Source organism: Nomascus leucogenys, chromosome 22a, assembly GCF_006542625.1.
Source record: "Nomascus leucogenys isolate Asia chromosome 22a, Asia_NLE_v1, whole genome shotgun sequence".
NCBI classification, from domain to species: Eukaryota; Metazoa; Chordata; class Mammalia; order Primates; family Hylobatidae; genus Nomascus; species Nomascus leucogenys.
The window spans coordinates 60,495,912-60,516,268 of NC_044402.1; the positions used below are offsets into that span (position 1 = coordinate 60,495,912).

Here is a 20,357-nt window from a genome sequence, read left to right on the forward strand (position 1 = left end):
TACAGCCCACTTGCCCCCCACTCCACCTCACCTCCACATATATCCTTTCCACTGGAGCCTACCATTTCCCCCAGCTCTTGTCTCAGGAGCCCGCAGCACTCAGCCTCCCAATCCCCTTGGGAAGCCTGCTCTACCCTTAGGGGCCAGGATACTTCTAGACAGTGCCCATGCCCATTGGCACACCTCAGTGGGAAGGAAGCTCCCACTGAAGGCTCTAACACATTTTCTCAGAGAAATATTTTGGCTTTGATTCTTGATGGAGTTTAAGTGCTATTTGTACAACTTTTTATCTACGGCATCCTTAAAGCTGGGTTGTGAATAACCGTCATTTAGAACTCTGTTTCCACGGGGGAGCGGATGTATTCTGATGTTCAAATGATAAATTCAACAACAAAATTCTAAAATACATTCCATCTCCAGATCAGAAATTAAAGGAACAAAAGCACATTTCAAAATGAACAAAACATTGCGTTTAAAAAGCTGAGTTGTGAAACATCCATGGGACATTCACATTTTGCAACTTATAAAGGGACAGACGTGCAAACTTACCTAACTAGCTAAACAAGGACAACTTGAAATTTTACCAATAATTAATTAAATTAAGCTAAGTGGCCTCTTTTCCAAAGGTCTCCTCCAACCAGATTTATGTATTAGAAGAGTCCTGCTTTGATGGGATCACAGTTTCACCCCAAGATTCTGGACACTTAAAAGTATAATAACATTACATTTTGGCAACTCAGTATTGTATAATGTAATTAAATGGGAAACAAGTAGGTGAGTTGCTGCAAGGTGAGTCATGGTCAAGAAAATACTCAGTGAATGAACCTCCACCTTAAACTATAAAGAACGGTGGACGCTAGAGGGAATAAAATAGAAAGATTAATAAAATTAATTACTTCATCCCAAAAAAGTTTAGCCAGTTAGCGTCATAAACTCAAGGGCATAAACGTAAAAGACATCACTGAGTCAGCACCAGAGGTGTGGTTTGTCTCCATCTATACAATCTCTTTCAGCAGCTGTTCAATTGGTACTGCTTCCCACAATAAATTCTCAGCATCTGCGGTCTAGAGCCTGCCAGCTTTAAAGGCAGGATCCACCCAGCCCCTTAGGCATGCTCTAGAGGGTGTAGCCAGCACCCTCAATAGGTGTATACCCGACGTGTGCCTGAGCCCTAAAGGCAGGGGGTGGAATTTGCAATTGGAAGGTGTGGGGACTTCTACTTTTCTGGGAACTACAGGAAGACAGAGAGAAACAAACGCAACAAAGACCTGCACTCCCAACCTTCCATCATTCTGTTTCACATGATTCTCATTCTCCAATCATTTTGAGCCTCCCACCGCCACCCCCACCCCCCCCAAAAAAACAAAAAACCCCAGCTTTCTCTTCTAAGTCTCTTTCATCACTGTCTCCCTTCCAGTTGCTTGTCAGCAATGATTCAGCCTCAGTCATGGATTTCCTCGGGGCTCTTGCACTTGTTAAGATGAGAAAGGGAAAGAAGGGAGGTGCCTGCCAGTAACCGAGCAAGATGTTTGCAAATGGGAATTTGGACATAAGCTGTTGGGCATTAAATTCTACCCTCAATTGCTTGCCACCCGCACACCTTCTTCTTAAGTGTTCTGGCCGCCTAAGCTCTCATTTCCACTTCTAGGTCAGAGAGACTCTATAACCTCACCACTCACCTGTGTTCCCATAACCTCCCAGCCTCCTCCTATAAAGCACTGTTGTCTCTTTACATACCTATGACTCCTGCAATGAACACAGGCACATTGTCTGCCTCTTCACTCACCTTATACAGGTAAGTCTCCCCACATATCACACAGAACAGGCCAAAAGTCTCCAAGTCCCGTTCCAGGAGCAATCTGCTCTAGGCATACTCTCCTCTTCTAGATCACTCACCACGATCTAGAGCAGTGGTTCTCAAACTTTAGTGGTACAGGCTCTCCTGGAGAACTGCTAGGGCCCAAAGACCCAGACTCAGGCCGACCCAAGTTTGAAAACCACAGGTCGCTACCAGTCTGCACTCAGAAACGGGATCCTGTACAATTAAGAGATTGTGTGAAAAAAACCTGTCTTTTCAAGTTCTGCTCCCCACTCAGGATCTAAAGAAAACCCACGCCCCTCAGCGACCTAAGCTCTCCCACCTTTTCCCGGAACCCCCCACCCCCAACGCCCTCTGCTTCCACCCTGGACTTCCTCCCACGAGACGTTTCCCAGCGGTCTCTCCTCCCGCTCCGCCTCCCGGGGTCCTCGGCGCACTCCTACACTGGAAAAGAGGCAACAAATCCAACGTCCACAAGGGGCGGCGCCTGTCCTCTGGGGACCCAAACCGACTCCGCCCGAGACAACTTTTCAAACTTCTCAACTCACTCGCACCCCCACGACAATGAAAGAAACGTAGAAAAGACTGAAGCAACTGAGCTCTGCACCCTGGGGAATTTCCAATCCCGCGCGCGCGCGCTCCCAAGGGGGAGGCCCCTATCCCTCCCGTCCGCCGCGCCGGCCAGTGGCGGGTGAAGCCCCGGGCCCCCCCAGCACCCCGAGCACCTCAACCCTGCACTCGCTGGGGTCCCGTCCGCCGAGGTCCGGGACAGGGGAGCCCAAACCCCACTTACGGCCAGGAGCGCCCCAAGCCGCGCGCAACCGCGGCCGCCGCACCGCGCCCGCCGCCGAAGGTTTGCCTCCCAGGAAGCAGCAAGCGCCTGGGCGCGGGCAGGGAGGGGAGGGGAGTTACCTGCCCAGCGTCAGGTCGGCGGTGGGAGGCTGAATCCGGCCCGAACCGCGCCTCCCCGAGACGAGGTGCAGCGCTAGAGGGGGCGGGAGTGGAGACGGGTTACAACAAGTCCCAAGTCGTGGCACGCCAAACCCCGAACAGCCAGAAAGCGCTCGGAACCTGTCTGAACTCAAACACCCAGCCCTTTCCCAGCGGAGTATGAAAAAGCCTTTCTTTCCTGCCCGCCCTCGGGGCTACGGGGCAATTACAAGTCCCGACACCCTGCTCCTAGGCTGGGGCGAGGAGCGATCCCGGAGGACGGCGACGCTCACCTGGGAAGAAGGCGGATCTAGGCCGAGCGGGGCCGTGGTCCCGGCCTCGCTTTTCCCTGGGCTCAAGAATGCCTGGAGGAGAGGCCTGGGGGCCGCGGGTGAGAGCAAGGGTTGTAGCACCCTCGAGAGTGTGGGGCGGATTCAGCCCACAGTAGTAGGTAATTCCAGTGGGCATCCGGCAGTGCAGACTCCTTCTCAGCGCCTTAGAGTCTTTAGGCTTGGAGAAGACGTGGGGAGTGGAAAAGTAGAAGAAAAAGTGCTTGTGCCTTTACCTTTTTATGTAAAAGAATTTCAAATATCATCAAAGATTTTAGTACTGACTCTCAACTGTCCTAGTTACAGATTTGGGATGAAAGGATATTGTTTAAAATAGGGAGATGTGCGTGAAAGCAGGTCCCTCTAGGTGGGATACTGCGGAGCAATGTTACGGAAGTGGAGAAGTATAATTTAAACATAAATACAGTAATGAATAAAATTTATTTTCTTAATTTCCTTGCCTACACGTCAGTAAATCTGTCATGAGTATTTATAATAACTTGTGTAATCACGTAGACTTCAAGATATAGTCATTTGCAGCAAATGTTTAAAATGCAGCCTAGTACTGTAAGAATGGAATTTAGGGTAGTAATAGGCATATTTTAAGCTTCTGGCATAATATATAAATTATCATAAAATTGAATTGACCCTTAAAAATGACTTTCGTGGCTATTTTACCCCTAATAAAACAGTTTAGGAAAATGCTAAGCCATTAAGGTTTGGATGAATCCCTGACCGATGTGCTGATTTAAACTGAAGAATGAAATTCGCATTAGTCTAGATACTGAAACATCAGAGCAAAGGCCAAAGTCAGGAAAGTAAAAGCAAATTCCAAGATTAGTACAGAGCTAATCTTCCAGATCTTGGTGTCTGGTTTGTAGTTTCATTTCTTCAAAAGAATGCAGAGAATTGTCTTGTTTTATGTATTTATTTTTTCCTTCTATTCCTAATTTTCACATCTCGCTTTTTAATATTTTTTCAGTTCTCTTCCTCATTTTTGGCATGCAATCCATTGACTAAATTAATATTCTCTATTTGGTACTTAATATACTGACATGTTTCTACAGCCTTTGAGAATAATTCTGGATGTTTCTTAAAGGTGCAATACTTATGAACGTTTTGAGACTGCACTTATCCTATTGTTAAAAATATCAAGAATATTAGAGTAAAATGAGGCCCATAGGAAGTCTAATTTTATTAAGATATGCACTCATGCTAAGTCAAGTGAAATCACAAAGAAAGAAGGATATCTACTAGAGTGTTCATTATTGAAAGCAAATAAAAGATCAGAAAATAGAAGTGGAGAGGGAGAATCCATTAAAGGTATTATGCTATGTAAGACCTTTCCATCCTTAATGGGATGGAAAAATACATAAAATTCATCTCACCCCTTAAGGAGCCTAGAGCGTAGGTGAGGAATGTGGACAGAATTTCACAGAACTATTAGAATTTGAGTTGGGTCCTGACTGATGAGCAAACTTGTCAGGAGAATGCAATTGGCATGTGATTAGATGCTGAAAGAGCAGAGTAAAGGCTAGAGGATGAAAGTTAAAGCAAGTTCCAGAACCATGCAAATCAATTAACCTGATTTGGCCATGGGCATCACATGGTTGTGGGTGGTGGAAGATACGTTTAGAAATAAAGTTTGGAGTAATTTTCTCACAGAATGAGGTCAAAATTATTTATAATCTAACATTGTTGTGAGAATTATAAATTAGATATGGTATGTGGAAAACATCCCAGCTCTTGATCTGTGGTAAGCCCGTAAGTGCATTACTATTAATTATACTGGGAATCAGATTGGGAAGAACTCTGATTGCAAGCTGAAAAATATGGGCTTGTGTCTCTTGCTGGTGATATGTTGACTAATCTAACAGTTGGTGCCTTTGGTATAAATTCTAGGGAGTCAGGAAGAGTAGTTATGCCTAGCTGTCGTGTGAACAGTATGACAAGGGAAGGAATAGTGCAAATGAAAAGGAGGAAACCGATCAATATGGTTTGCATCAGATAGATTGGATGTAGAATTTAAAGTGAAAGACATAACTAGGTTTTCTTTTCTTTCTTTCCTTTTTTTGAGACAGGATCTTGCTCTGCTCCCTAGGCTGGAGTGTAGTGTCTCAACTCACTGCAACATCCAACTTTTCAGCTCAAGCAACTCTTCCACCTCAGCCTCCCTAGTAGCTGGGATTACAGGTGCATACCACCAAACCCAGCTAATTTTTGTATTTTTTTGTAGAGACAGGGTTTCACCATGTTGCCCAAGTTATAACCCAAGTGTTTTCAAGCTGCCAAAAGTCATCAGTAGAGGGAAAGAAAGAAATAAAATGGCCATGTATATGTGAAAAGTAGGAAGAGGCAGGAGCAGGATCATGTGAAAGGTTGTTTTCAAGTTGTTGGGAATCTTTCTGTAGCTATAGGTACTCAGGTAAATGTGTTGGAAAGGAAATAGCAGAGAACAGAGAGAATAATGGGTAATGAACAAGGTCCAGATGATATGGGAAGGGAGATACAAAACCTCAGTCTCTCCATATGATAAGTATGCCTAATAAATTCTCAACTCTATTATTTTTTAAATGGATAGGTTATATTTAAGACAGAAACTAAAACTAGACTTTTACAGTTCATACTTTAAAAGTAGCTAGCAGGATGGATGAGAAGATTACACTAACGGTGGCTCACACCTGTAATCCCAGCACTTTGGGAGGCCATGGCAGGATCACGAGGTCAGGTGATTGAGACCATCCTGGCTAATATAGTGAAACCTCGTCTCTATTAAAAATACAAAAATTAGCTGGGTGTGCTGGCACACACCTGTAATCCCAGCTACTTGGGAGGCTGAGGCAGGAGAATCACTTGAACCAGGGAGGTGGAGATTGCAGTGAGCTCAGATCATGCCGCTGCACTCCAGCCTGGAGACAGAGCGAGATTCCGTCTTAAAAAAAAAAAAAAAAAAAAGGCTCTTAAAAACTACAAGTCAACTCAATCTTCATTTGCATCTTTACCCCCATTCTACAATATTTAATCTAAAGTCTAAACAAATTAGTGGAAATACGAAGTTACTCTTAACAGGTATGTATTTGCCTCCCATATTGAGTTCAAATATACAAGGGGGTAAGGGGGTTCAAAAGCAATCAGGTATTTTTTTCCTGCCCTCAAAGTACTTATAATTCTTTTTTTTTTTTTTTTTTTTTTGAGAGGGAGTCTCACTCTGTTGCCCAGGTTGGAGTGCAGTGGCACTGTCTCAACTCACTGCAACCTCCGCCTCCCAGGTTCATGTGATTCTTCTGCCTCTGCCTTCTGAGTAGCTGGGACTACAGGCATGCACCACCACCATGCCTGGCTAATTTTTATATTTTTAGTAGAGACGGGATTTCACCATATTGGCTTGGGTAGTCTCAAACTCCTGACCTTGTGATCCACCCGCCTCGGCCTCCCAAAGTGCTTGGATTACAGGTATGAGCCACCATGCCTGGCCAGTACTTATAATTTAATTGATAAGATAAAATATATGTGAAGTACAATAATCCAGAAAATAATATATATACACATAAATATAGATAACAATGAAAGAGACAGGAGTTATAGAAGAGAGGAAGCAACTAATTTTATTGGGAAAGAAGGAAATCATACTCTGAATGACATGTTTCTTTTCAGTTGTTGATTTGTTTTTAACAAATATGTTCTAAAAGAATCCTTAGAAGTATGATAAGTATGAGAAGTATGTGAAGCTATTTCAGTTAGTTACCAGGTCTCAGTCATTATTTGTACACAATAATTCATGCACTAAAATTCTAGTTCCTTCAAGAGCTTTAGGATGTATGTATTTTAGTTCAGTTCAAGACAATGGTTTTCAGGCAGATAAAGCCTTTACTGCAGAAAGAATGTCATGTCTAACAATTAGCAAATGGATGTGTCTCTCAAAAACATTTTCACGGCCGAGCGTGGTGGCTCACGCCTGTAATCCCAACACTTTGGGAGGCCAAGGTGGATCAAGATTCAGGAGTTTGAGACCAGCCTGGCCAACATGGTGAAACCCTATCTCTACTAAAAATTAGCCAGGCATAGTAGAACGTGCCTGTAATCTCAGCTGCTGAGGAGACTGAGGCAGGAGAATCACTTGAACCCGGGAAGCAAAGGTTACAGTGAGCTGAGATCGCACCATTGCACTCCAGCCTGGGAGCCTGGGTGCCTGGGCAATAGAGTCAGACTTCATCTCAAGAAAAAAATAAAAAGCAACAACAACAACAAATACTTTCCCCAAGTACTTTGGGGAAGTTACCAAGCAAAATTTCTGTCAGTGTTGGCTAAACCTATGGCCAGATGAATCATCACATTAGTTTAATTGTCTTATGACATTTCATATAAGACTACTGTGAAAATTATTGAAATGAACTTCATAATCATTTTATATATATCTCTCACATTTAAATTGTTACATAAAGTATTATGTAAGTGTCATAAATACATTTATTGAGAGCTTTCTAAAAAAAAGGCATTATGCCAAGCATTGGTTGGAGCAGAGGATAGAAAGACTAATAAAGCAGGCCGGGCACGGTGGCTCACGCCTGTAATCCCAGCACTTTGGGAGGCCAAGGCGGGTGGATCACGAGGTCAGGAGATCGAGACCATGGTGAAACCCCGTCTCTACTAAAAATACAAAAAATTAGCCGGGCATGGTGGCGGGCGCCTGTAGTCCCAGCTACTCGGAGAGGATGAGGCAGGAGAATGGCGTGAACCCGGGAGGCGGAGCTTGCAGTGAGCCGAGATCGCACCACTGCACTCCAGCCTGGGCGACAGTGAGACTCCGTCTCAAAAATAAAGAATAAAAAAAAAAAAGAAAGACTAATAAAGCACAGCAGATAATATAACTAGGAATCTTGTGTTAATTTGATTCCTTGACTTGTGTTTCTGTGTTCATTGGTGTAGAGACCTAATTAAAGACCAGTTAAAGTTCAAAAAGATGGTACAAACATTTGTGAAAAGAGGTGTGGAAACAAATGTAATAAAATTCAATAGATTTGTAGATTAAGAATTTTTTCCTGTTTTGATCATCACGAAGTTCCTTTAGAAAGATGAAAAACACATTATCATACTGTGTGCTTCATCCATTCTTCAAAATTATGGTGTAGTACTGGGTAATTATTTCTTTTAATTTGCAAACATTTGTAAAAGGTTAGATAATTGTAACAAATTATTTTAGAGAATGAGGTAAAGAGATATAAAATGACTTAATTAAAATAGCAGAAAATCATGGTCCTTAATTTTTAAATTGCTAAACTCATTAGATCCTATTCTCTTATGACTGCATTTCCTCTTCTCTTTCTCTTGGGCAGATCAAACAACCTAATATGAAAATATTAAGTTGCTTACATTTTTCATAATACACATAAACAACGTTAAAAACCATGCTGGTATTTACTGGTAAATTGCATAATCATGCCATTAGGTGTAAAAACAAAACATAGAGTGGGCTAATAGAATCTATTTGATACAAAGTACTGATTATTTTAATTATTCAATTTTTAAAATATTCACTCATCTTTTGTTATTAGTATTTGTTAAGACATGAGAATTGTCTATATTTAACATCTTTGAAAATATTAAATGTAACTTCTGAAGTCATTCGTTACTTATCATTGTTATGGATGAATATGAATAGCCATCTTCAAAGGTATTTTATCATAGCAATATGGAAAGGTCTTTATCACCAACATTGCTAACATAATCATAGACATCCATTGCTACTATATGTTGTAGGAATTATTAAAAAAACACATCAGTAATAATAATTTTTGGTGTCCTTAGAGTCACTATCTGGACTGGATTTCACAAACTTCAACTGAGGTCTGGGATATAACTTGTATTTTTTATAATTAAGACAGAGTAGAAGAGAAAACAACAACAAAAATGAAGCAACAGTAAACTGCCAACTCCAACTGCCTTTCTGGAAGGCCTAATTTGAGGATGTCTGAAATTCTGTATCACTGGCTCCCAGACATATCATGTTTATTTGTACATCACACCTTTGCCCACCTCTGCTCAGTGGATCTCCAGCCTGCAATGCCTCCCTTGTTCCTCTGTCTCGCTTCAGGTTAGTCATTGTTCAAAATCTATTTCTACATTGTCTTATTCCAGCTTTGACTGGTGTGGGCCCCTTAAAATGCCTAAGACTTAATCCCTTGAGTATTTTTTCTGCCATCTACAGGTGACTTTATAACATCCCTTTTATTGTTTTTTTTCAGCTGTTATTGAAGTCTTCTGGTACAATGTGACATTTCCAGTGTCTTGTCTTCCAGTCAGATCAGTGGCTCTCAGTGGACCAACTAATAAGGAACATTTGGAAAATGTTACAACGATTGAGGGTTGTACTGGTATTTGGTGGGCAGGGAATGACAATGTCCTGTGATGTATCCATCACAATGGAAAATTATCCGATGTCTTGGGCAAATAACAGCAGTCCTGCCAGACAAAATGAAGGTGAAAAATTCATTTATAATTGCCTAAGTTCAGAGCTTCTCTCTGTTTTACATACAAATACAAGAAATGTTTGGCACGGTTTTAATGTATACTGAATTACAGGAATCCAATTACAATATATTTTGCTTAACGTAGACATCTGCTAAGAATTATTCATCATTTTGTAGATCACAGCACTACATAACTGCTTCAGAGATATAATAAAACTCATCAGTCTCCCTTAGCATCTGTAGGTCAGTCATCTCACATCTCACAGCTTCTTCTGTCTAATGGTATATTTGTGTATGAATGTTTATATACTACAACAAATAGCATTTTTATAAATTCCTTTTATTTACATTATAATCAGGACATAACATTACTTTTAAAAGTTATAGGTTAAATTACATTATTAATAAATTTCATTGTTTTAGTGTAGCAAGACAATGTTACAAAATATTTCTTTAAAACCAAGAAGGGGCATTGAGCCTGGGAGTTGAGAACTATGGAACCATATTCTATGCATTCATGGGAGAAAACGACTGGAAAGGGGACAAGGTGAAGTGGAAAACTAGAATGTATTAAGAATTTCCTTTGTGCCAGGTATACTGTCATTGATTCTAAAATATAGTGAATACTCTGCAGAGCTCTCCCAGCAATCACTAAGTGTTAAATGACATGCAATCACTAAATGTTAGAAAAGGCAATATTTCAAGGTATAAAACACTTACTGAAGGATAACAACAAAGTTCTTAATGTGGCTTTCTCAAATATATGCTCCGACCTATCTACTTCTCTATTTCACCTGGTATCCCTCCCACCTCTCCTTGTCCTATAGCCCCGACCTCATTTTCTGAGCTCCAGCCTCTTTACTCTCCTTTCAGTTACTGTATTTCACCAAGCTGTCTTCTTCCTTGGGGCATTTGCACATGCTGTTCCTTATGCCTAGGAAGCTCATCTTTACACTACTTCCTCTCTCTTTTTCTTGAGGAATGCTCTCTCTGGAACTATTCCTGTGCTTTTTAAAATGCATGCTTCTTTTCTCACTTCTCATTACTTCATGGAATCCCTCCATGTCAAAAGACAGAGTTCTAATTGTTTATTTGAATGAGTGCATAATACCCCTTGGTGAGGATATATTATATATGTAGCACTGTCTAATTGATTAGAATTTTATATCCAGATTATTTTTTCTACCATCCACAATATTGCCATCAACATCCTTGTATATTAAAAAAAAAAATCTACTATGAACTCCTCCTTCACAGTTTAGCTTAACTCTCTCTTTCACAGGAAAGCCTCCTGGTTTCTTAGACTCTCAATTCTAGGTTTACAAGCTTCTACGTACTTTTTCTTCCTAATGTGTTAGGCCATTCTTTGTGTTGCTATAAAAAATACTGAGGGCCGGGTGCAGTGGCTCACACCTGTAATCCCAGCACTTTGGGGGACCGAGGTGGGCAGATCACGAGGTCAGGAGATCGAGACCATCCTGGATAACACGGTGAAACCCCATCTCTATTAAAAATACAAAAAAAAATTAGCTGGGTGTGGTGGTGGGCACCTGTAGTCCCAGTTACTTGGGAGGCTGAGGCAGGAGGATGGCGTGAATCCGGGAGGCAGAGGTTGCAGTGAGCCGAGATCACACCACTGCACTCCAGCCTGGGCGACAAAGCGAGACTCTGTCTCAAAAAAAAAAAAAAAAAAAACTGAGGCTGGGTAATTTATAATGAAAAAAGGTTTAATTTGCTTATGGTTCTGTAGGCTGTACAGGAAGCATGGTGCTGGCATCTCCTTGGCTTCTGGGGAGGCCCCAGGAAGCTTGCAGTCATGGCAGAAGACAAAGAGTAAGCCAGTGTCTCACATAGTGAGAGCCACAGAAAAAGGAGGGGGAGGTGTCACGCATATTTTATACAACCAGGTCTCATGATAACTCACTATCATGAAGACAGCACCAAACCATGAGGCTGTCATAATTATAATGTTAGGTTTATTTATACAAAAGATCAACTCTTCTGGTTCTCAGACAACACACAATTGTTTCTGGAGGAAACTGTGAGCTTCAAAGGATTCAATGTCTACATTACTCAGTATCAAATTTCCAATATCAAAATTTATCTCCTAGTCACTGCTGTAATTATTAGAATACAATTATTCATAATTTATAGTGAAAATATTCTTATTTATTTATTTATTTATTTTTGAGACGGAGTCTCGCTCTGTCACCCAGGCTGGAGTGCAGTGGCGTGATCTTGGCTCACTGCAAGCTCCGCCTCCCGGGTTCACACCATTCTCCTGCCTCAGCCTCCCGAGTAGCTGGGACTACAGGTGTCCGCCACTGCACCTGGCTAATTTTTTGTGTTTTTAGGAGAGACGGGGTTTCACCGTGGTCTCAATCTCCTGACCTCGTGATCCACCTGCCTTGGCCTCCCAAAGTGCTGGGATTACAGGCATGAGCCACTGTTCCCGGCCTGAAAATATTCATATTTAAATCACAAATAAAATAGATACACTTATTTTTTTTGAGACTGAGCTTTCACTCTTGTTGCCCAGGCTGGAGTGCAGTGGCACGATCTCAGCTCACTGCAACCTCCGCCTCCAGGGTTCAAGCAATTCTCCTGCCTCAGCCTCCTGAGTAGCTAGGATTACAGGCGCCCACCACCACACCCAGCTGATTATTGTATTTTTTGTAGAAACAGGGTTTTACCATGTTGGCCAGGCTGGTCTCAGGTGATCCACCTGCCTAGGTGTCTCAAAGTGCTGGGATTACAGGTGTGAGCCACCATGCCCAGCCTAGATACATTTTTGAACAATGCTCTTTTCTATCGTTCCTACTCCCTGTATTCAAACTAAAAATATATTTCTCTAGTAGGTATTAAACAGGAATCCCCACTAAAACACTAAACTTTAAGTAGATGTTTACCAGGGCTCCAGTTCTACCTACAGATGTAGGCAGAATAAAATTCATGGTCACTATGATTGTTATTTGAAAAAAGAGAATTATGGAAGAGTATTTAACCAAAAAAAATTACAAAAATATATAAGATACTATTGCTGTAGACTGATTGCATTGCTGTTTGTTATTTTATAAAGAACAAATAATTTGTAGTTTAAAAATCTAGGCCGGGTGTGGTGGCTCACGCCTGTAATCCCAGCACTTTGGGAGGCTGAGGCAGGCGGATCACAAGGTCAGGAGTTTGAGACCATCCTGGCTAACATGGTGAAAACCCGTCTCTACTACAAATACAAAAAAAAAAAAAAATTAGCCAGGCGTGGTGGTGGGCGCCTGTAGTCCCAGCTACTCGGGAGGCTGAGGCAAGAGAATGGCATGAACCTGACAGGCGGAGCTTGCAGTGAGCCGAGATCATGCCACTGCACTCCAGCCTGGGTGACAGAGCAAGACTCCGTCTCAAAAAAAAAAAAAAAATCTATTATGAAAAATGGCTGGGCCATTAGAGCATTTGGAATGAGAAATGATAAGAAGAAAATTAAAATCCAGATGGAATAGAACTTGAACTCCAATACTATTACTAAATTTGAGCCCAAGTTTTAGAGCCAGTTGATTTTAATTTAAATTCTGAGTTTTTCGAGATTTGCTATGACCACTTAGCATAGCAACTTAAATTTCTATGTCTCCATATCCATATCCCTAAATATAGCATAATTATAATAATACTGACTAACCTCAAAAAGATGTTGGGTAGTTTATAAAACCTGCAATTATCATACAAAAGTCCAGTATTACTATGGTTATCATTACTGCAGACATTCCACACCTATTTCAAACATCAAAGCCAAGACCAGCTCTAAGATGAATTAGACAGAAACACAGTCTTTTTTCTCTAAGTGGCAAAAATTCCTTTATAATGGTTTATCTTGAATGACCATGTTCTAAAGAGACCAGCTGATATTTCAAAATAATTCCTCCCAAATTAAGTTTTCACTTAGCACAACCTGTGGACAAGGTGAAGGTATTTATCTTCAATTAAGCCAATCAGATTTTCCCTTGGAATTTGGAGACAACTTCAGCATGTGTCCGAAGCTATAAAATCAAACCGTGCAGTAACTATATGTAGTCATGCAGATAGAAAAGCAAAGAAAACTGATCTGAAAAGAGGACAAGGACACAAAGGCACAGGGCAAAGAAAAGACAAAAAGTGTAAACTGACTCCTAATTGCTTTTCATTTCGTAGCTCCAGGTTCTGCATGAGGCTTGGATGTGATCCTGTCCGTGGGCCCTGGGAGATGAGATATGCTTACATCCTCATAACACATTTTCCATTCCTATATTTGTAAACACAAATGGGTGTCTGTTACTTGTGTTCTAAAGAATTCTAGCTAATAACCTATTTTAGTATCAGGTGAAGTGCTGAGAATAATAGACCCTCAGAAAATATGGAACTGGCTAAATTAGGCAAGGTTCAGGTCCAGAAAGGTTTTCCCACTCCAGGGGAGAAATTGGTAGTCTACTATACAGTGATGTTTTTGAATAAGCTTTTATCTGTTGGTTCTTAATACTTAGGCTGAATGCTTACCAATGATGAAACTTTTGTAGAAATAGTAGCAAATATCTGCACATGTGAGAATGTGGTGTTTGCACCCTGATATATTTCATTTTAGCCTAGAATGTGCTCCAATCCTGTGCTCAATTGTAATTTAAAAAAATAAATAAATAAAAATAAAAAAATAAAAATAGCTGTGTCACTGATTTAAAATATTTGAGGTCCAGGCACATAATAATAATAATAATCATGAATCAAATGAATTGCAGCAGGTAGATTCAACTGGAATTATGGATAAGATTGATGCTGACTGAAAAACTACAGAATCTTAATATTGGATGTATACATATCAAACTTGAGCATCCTTCGTCTACCTCCAACCTGAATGTCTTTAGAACAGTCCTCTAACATTTGCTCCCAGTAATAATAATTTCTTCATTACGTTGTGAAACTCATCCCATCACTACATTGTCAGGAGAAAGAGGCAGGACAGGGTCATGGTAGGAAAGGCTCCTTCCTCATCCCATTGTTACTCACCTATGGTCATTGTTACCTATCTGTGGTCTGTGGCTGAGCTTAATCAACAGAAAAATATGAGGATGGTTGAGTACTCTCAGTAGCTCATCATCACAAGCAGGGAGTTTTCATGGTAGAATAAGCGTTGGGGAGTGTCTTTACAGACAGTGTCTTATGGAAATGTTTTGTTTGTTGGTTTGTTTGTTTTTAGCAAACCAAGTCCCCCAAAATGAAATCAGAAGACAGCAAATACAAGAGCTTTAAGATGGTGTGAAATTCTAGAGAACAGTGACCCATGGTAATAAATAGTAAAGGAAGTGTTAGCCACTTGGGTTACCCTCAGATCCAAATTTAAACACTACTAGGAAGTAAGTGGTGTTTTCATACTGATGTGTGTGTGCAAACACACACACCCACTCACAGAAACCTTCCTCATGCTCCTCTTGGGAGTAGTCTTAAACAGCACTACCTAAAGATTAATATTTATTTCATTTTAAAAAAAGCAGGGTGGGTGCAGTGGCTCACACCTGTAATCCCAGCACTTTGGGAGGCTGAGGCAGGCAGATCACAAGGTCAGGAGATCGAGACCATCCTGGCTAGCATGGTGAAACCCCGTCTCTACTAAAAACACACAAAAAAGTTAGCCAGTCGTGGTGGCGGGCCCCTGTAGTCCCAGCTACTCGGGAGGCTGAGGCAGGAGAATGGCGTGAACCCAGGAGGCGGAGCTTGCAGTGACCCGAGATTGTGCCACTGCACTCCAGCCTGGGCAACAGAGCGAGACTCTGTCTCCAAAAAAAAAAAAGCATTTTTTTTCACCACCATTGCTTATCAAGTGTGTTGGTCATGGTTAAATTTAAAATTTTAGGGCACAGTTTACAATGTGGTAAGAATCTATACCTGGACAGATTGAGAATAAACTGGAGAAAGGAATGAGCTTCACTTAGGGAAAATTAACCCAGAAAATGGCCTCGGTGGTTTTTTTCTAGCCGACATCCCTTTCTTTAAAAAGTAATATTTCCCTATTCCTTTTGTATGTAATGGAGCTGGAAACCACAATATGTCCTTAACCGTCCCACAGCCACAGTGATCAGTGCATGACCTAGCCATCCACGTTTTACTGGGAAGAAATAAAGGACTAGGATGCTTGAATCATCCAGACAAGGCCAACCTGAGATTGTCTCTGGAATCCAAATCCCAACATTAATAACAATTGGCTTTTTTTCTTTTTTAAACTTATAAAATATTTTGGCCATACTTAAATGTATAAAAAAACCATGTAACAAGAATCCATATAACCACCAACTAGTTTAAGAAATAACATACTACCAACACAGCTAAAGTTCCCACGTACCCCACTGCAGCTCACTCGCTTATGGTCCTGCAGAAGTAATCACTCTGCTCAATTTAATGTTTATTATTCCCATGTCAGTTACGAAACTTTTTTTAACATATGTAGACGTTCATAAAGAATATATAGTATTGGCTGGGTGTGGTAGCTCACACCTGTTATCCCAGCACTTTGGAAGGCTGAGGTGTACGGATCATGAGGTCAAGAGTTCGAGACCAGCCTGGCTAATATGGTGAAACCCCGTCTCTACTAAAAATGCAAAAATTAGCCAGGCGTGGTGGTGCGCACCTGTAGTCCCAGCTACTTGGGAGGCTAAGGCAGAAGAATCGCTTGAACCCAGGAGGCGGAAGTTGCAGTGAGCCAAGATCACACCACTGCACTCCAGCCTGGGCGACAGAGCAAGACTCCATCTCAAAAAAAAAAAAAAAAAAAAGAATATATAGTATTATTTTGTGGAGTTTAAAATGATATCAATGTTTTACTGTTAACTATAGTCACCTTACTGTGCAATAGAACACCATAGTTTATTCCTTCTATCTAATTACAAATTTGTACACATTGGCCAACTTCTTTTCATCCTCCCCTCCTCCTCCTTTTCCCCCTCCTCTCTCCAGTGACTGGTTACCACTGTTCTACTGTCTGCTTCTGTGATATCGTTGTTATTTTTAGATTCCATATATAACTAAGATCATGCAACGTTTGCACTGAAACATCAAATTGTATGCCATACATGTGTACAATAACAAAAATTTGTCAATTTTACAAAGGGATTTTTAAAAACTGTATCAATATATCATACTGTAATTCAAGAAGTTAAAGGCTGTGTTTCTGCTAAGATTGTTAAACTGGGGTTGGTAGCCTGGAGTGTTGGCTTCCATCTTTCTTAACTGCATGTAGGAAAAATGTGTAAAGGAAAAGAAAATGAAGCCAGCTTAATTAAAAAAAATAAGCCATGGAGCGAGGGGAAGGTGGAGGCGGAAAGAAGGGAGAGAGAGAACAAAAAATGTACTACATTGATTGAGTCTCGAATAGAGCCAAGTCTAAAACTATCAACCCAGTTCCCATTTTAAATTTAATCTGGCCAGGTGTAGTGGCTCTCACCTGTAATCCCAGCTACTGCAGAGGCTGAGGCACGAGAATTGCTTGAAACTGGGAGGTGGAGGTTACAGTGAGCAAGATGGCACCACTGCACTCCAGCCTGGGTGACAGAGTGAGACTCTGTCTCAAAAAAACAAACAAACAAAAAAACATACATATACATAAACGGAATCTGATATGAGTTGGGTTTTGTCCCTGTAAACCAAAGAGTTCAATGTATAAGATGGTATATTGAAAAGTAAAACTGCAGGTACAAATCTTGAAATAAGAAATTGTCTGAGTCCTGATTTCTTTGCAGGCAGCAATGATCTCTGTATCTCTGCACTGGAGATTGGAAATGCTTGTTATGTTTCTGATATGCCTTCTTCAGGTGAAACTTTGGAAAACCTAAAAGAAATAGATGAGAATGTTGGCAAATACTGTTCACTTTCAGCAGCTTCCAGTGATTCTGCAAGAAGTGGTTATGCTTAGGTTCTTAAGCCAGTTATCTGCCATTAGAAAGACAGCAATATTTAGCTTTGTTAATAAAGCACAACACAGGAATCTGAGATGCCTGAGAGTCAGAAAAGCAGTGCTTTGTGAATTTTGAAAGAAAATAACTCATTTGTTTCTAAGCAAAAGTTAGAGCAGACAAAATCAGGGAGGTAAGAAAATAAGATTGCTGGCCAGGCACGGTGGCTCATGCCTGTAATCTCAGCACTTTGGGAGGCCGAGGTGGGTGGATCACAAGGTCAGGAGATTGAGATCATCTTGGCTAACATGGTGAAACCCCATCTCTAAAAAATACAAAAAATTAGCTAGGCATGGTGGCACGTGCCTGTAGTCCCAGTGACTTTGGAGGCTGAGGCAGGAGAATCGCTCAAACCCGGGAGATGGAGGTTGCACTGAGCAGAGATCATGCCATTGCACTCCAGCCTGGGTGACAGAGTAAGACTCCATAAAAAGAAAGAAAGAAAGAAAGAAAGAAAGAAAGAAAGAAAGAAAGAAAGAAAGAAAGAAAGAAAGAGAAAGAAAGAAAGAAAGAAAGAAAAAAGAGAAAGAAGAAAGAGAGAGAAAAAGAAAACAAAGAAAGAAAGAAAAGAAAAGAAAAGGAAAAGAAAAGAGAAAAGAAAAAGAAAAAGGAAAAGAAAATAAGATTGCTATCCAGGAGTAGCTTAAGTCATAGATTTCATCTTCCAAACACATCTTAATATTTGTTCTCAGACTGACAGAGGTAATACTCTCTCTCTTCAGGTAGTAGACAGTGTAAAGCACTCTCTACTGGGATGCACCGGGACAGGGTACAGACAGGCTCACCTTCACCACCTTCAGCTGAGGGCATAGTGGAAGCCGGTGAGCAGTGGCCTCAGGAGACTATCAGAGCACTAACGGCAATTACGGAGACAAACACCTGTGGGGTTAAGATTCAGCTGTCTAGATCCAAGATTTCTAATGCTGATTATTATCCTTTGGGGATTTCAGAAGTAAATTAACAAGCAAAAGAGTGGGTACTTCAGAAAATGTAATTGTCAGAGAACCCTCAAGCCTGAAAAAGATCTATTTTTGCTCAACCATTAATTCAACACTCAGTTTATTGTAATCATATGCACAGAAAATGGGTGGACTAAGAGATTATAGTTCTACAGATGAAATCTTATCATATGCTGCTTTGGATTATGACCACGGAGGAAAATGAACCCTGGCAATCCTCCTGGCAGTCATAGGACAAGGAGGCAGATATGTAACCTGGAAATTACTCCATGGCCAAAGGTAGGGATCCTTACTACTCCTTCCTATAGAATATGGTTTATGCTAAGATTCAGTGATGGCTATTTGTTATTTTTCCTTCTCTACTTCACAAATAAGACAGCTATTGCAGTTACTGTTTTTTGTCTTCTGCCTTCCTTCATGGTGGATTTTAAGTGTTAGGGTGGTCAAATGCATCATTGAGGATCGCATCTGGACCTGATCTGTAGATATGTTATCTGGAGATGATATTGATTTATTTCCCTTAGGAACTGAGTATATATTTGGTGGTATTTGGAATTATTATAGCTTATTAAGTGGAGACGTATAATAATTTCTCATAATGTGAATGCGGGGCAGCTAGGGTTGGAATACAGCAGTGGCTTTGAAAATATTTTATAAACACTCTACCTTTGTGGAGCCATCCCTTCCCCATTCATGTGATTCCAGTGGGGCTGTCAATCATACAGTATGTCTTTACTCCTATCTATTTGTCCCAGCCTGACACATCTCTGGACACAGACAAATCTCCATTTATCTTAAGTAGAGCAATTGGACTTATGTGGGCCTATGATCAAAACAAGATCAGCTTCCTCCAGTTATGAAGTCGTTGAGTAGTTTGTTGTTATGTGTAAGTTAGTTGGATCATGGATAGGATACCTTTGGGTATATAGAAAGAAAGACTTACATATGTGTTGAGAAATTAAGAGTGTGTTGTAGATCTTTTTTTGCCATACTAATAATAATCCTTCTTCTGCCCAAGCATCATGAGGGTGAGGTGGCCACCATTGAAACTTGTATCAATTTCTCCTCAATCCTAACAAGGTCAGAAGATGATTACTAAGCAAAATCGGACTGACTACACTTTCTCCCCTGTGTAGAAATGGAATTCAGAGTCAGCTAGTCAGTCCTGCATGTGTCTGGACCTTCAACATGTAAATTCGGGGGCTATGGCAATGCCATTCCACCTTAGGGATGAAAAGCAGAGATTTCTGCTTTCAGCCATTATGTAGAGACCAAAAAAAAAAAGATGCAGGTGTGCAGAGATAAAAAGAGAGATGCTTAAATGGACTTTTAATGGTTCTCCTCGTTCTAATCCCATTGTCTTCTGAGTCCTAATACCATTCTAGCCCTTATGTCACTCCACTGTCTCTGTCAATTCAATTAAGCTTCATTGCATGCTTGCACTACTCTTAGTTGGGTTCCATTTACTTGCAACTAGATGTTTCAAAACAAAACAGCTATGTAGTCAAAATAATAATTATGATGGCAATAAGAACAATAATGTTAGTTTATATTAAGCATTTTTTCACAGCTATACATGAATTATGTAATGTTCACTATAAACTCGTGAGATAGGTGCTATTATTATCCCCAACTCAATATATTAACATATATTGTTACATGTTTAGGCGAAAAAAATCATTCAAGCAAATTATTACTACGAATTAAAGAATCAGTAGCTACTGAGTTCCTTTAAGTAAACTGCGATATTATAATAAACTTCCAACCAAAAAGATGAGAGATAAATATTCTCAGAAAGGCTGCAAGTCCTCTTCTTGAAATTGGTTATTCACTGGCATGTCATGATTGTTACAGGGAGGTAAATACCAGCCATCCAGCGACATTATTAGGTG

The 20,357-nt window shown here is 40.7% G+C and overlaps 1 protein-coding gene across 1 annotated transcript in view; it reads right to left on the reverse strand.

The window, feature by feature from the left end:
* FAM83B (family with sequence similarity 83 member B) overlaps positions 1-2,676 on the reverse strand; it is a 98,025-nt gene extending 95,349 nt beyond the window's left edge. Inside the window, exon 1 of the mRNA XM_003254128.4 lies at positions 2,609-2,676. The gene's annotated coding sequence lies outside the window, so the exon portion shown is untranslated. The remainder of the gene's footprint in view (positions 1-2,608) is intronic.
* Positions 2,677-20,357: the final 17,681 nt, after the last annotated feature.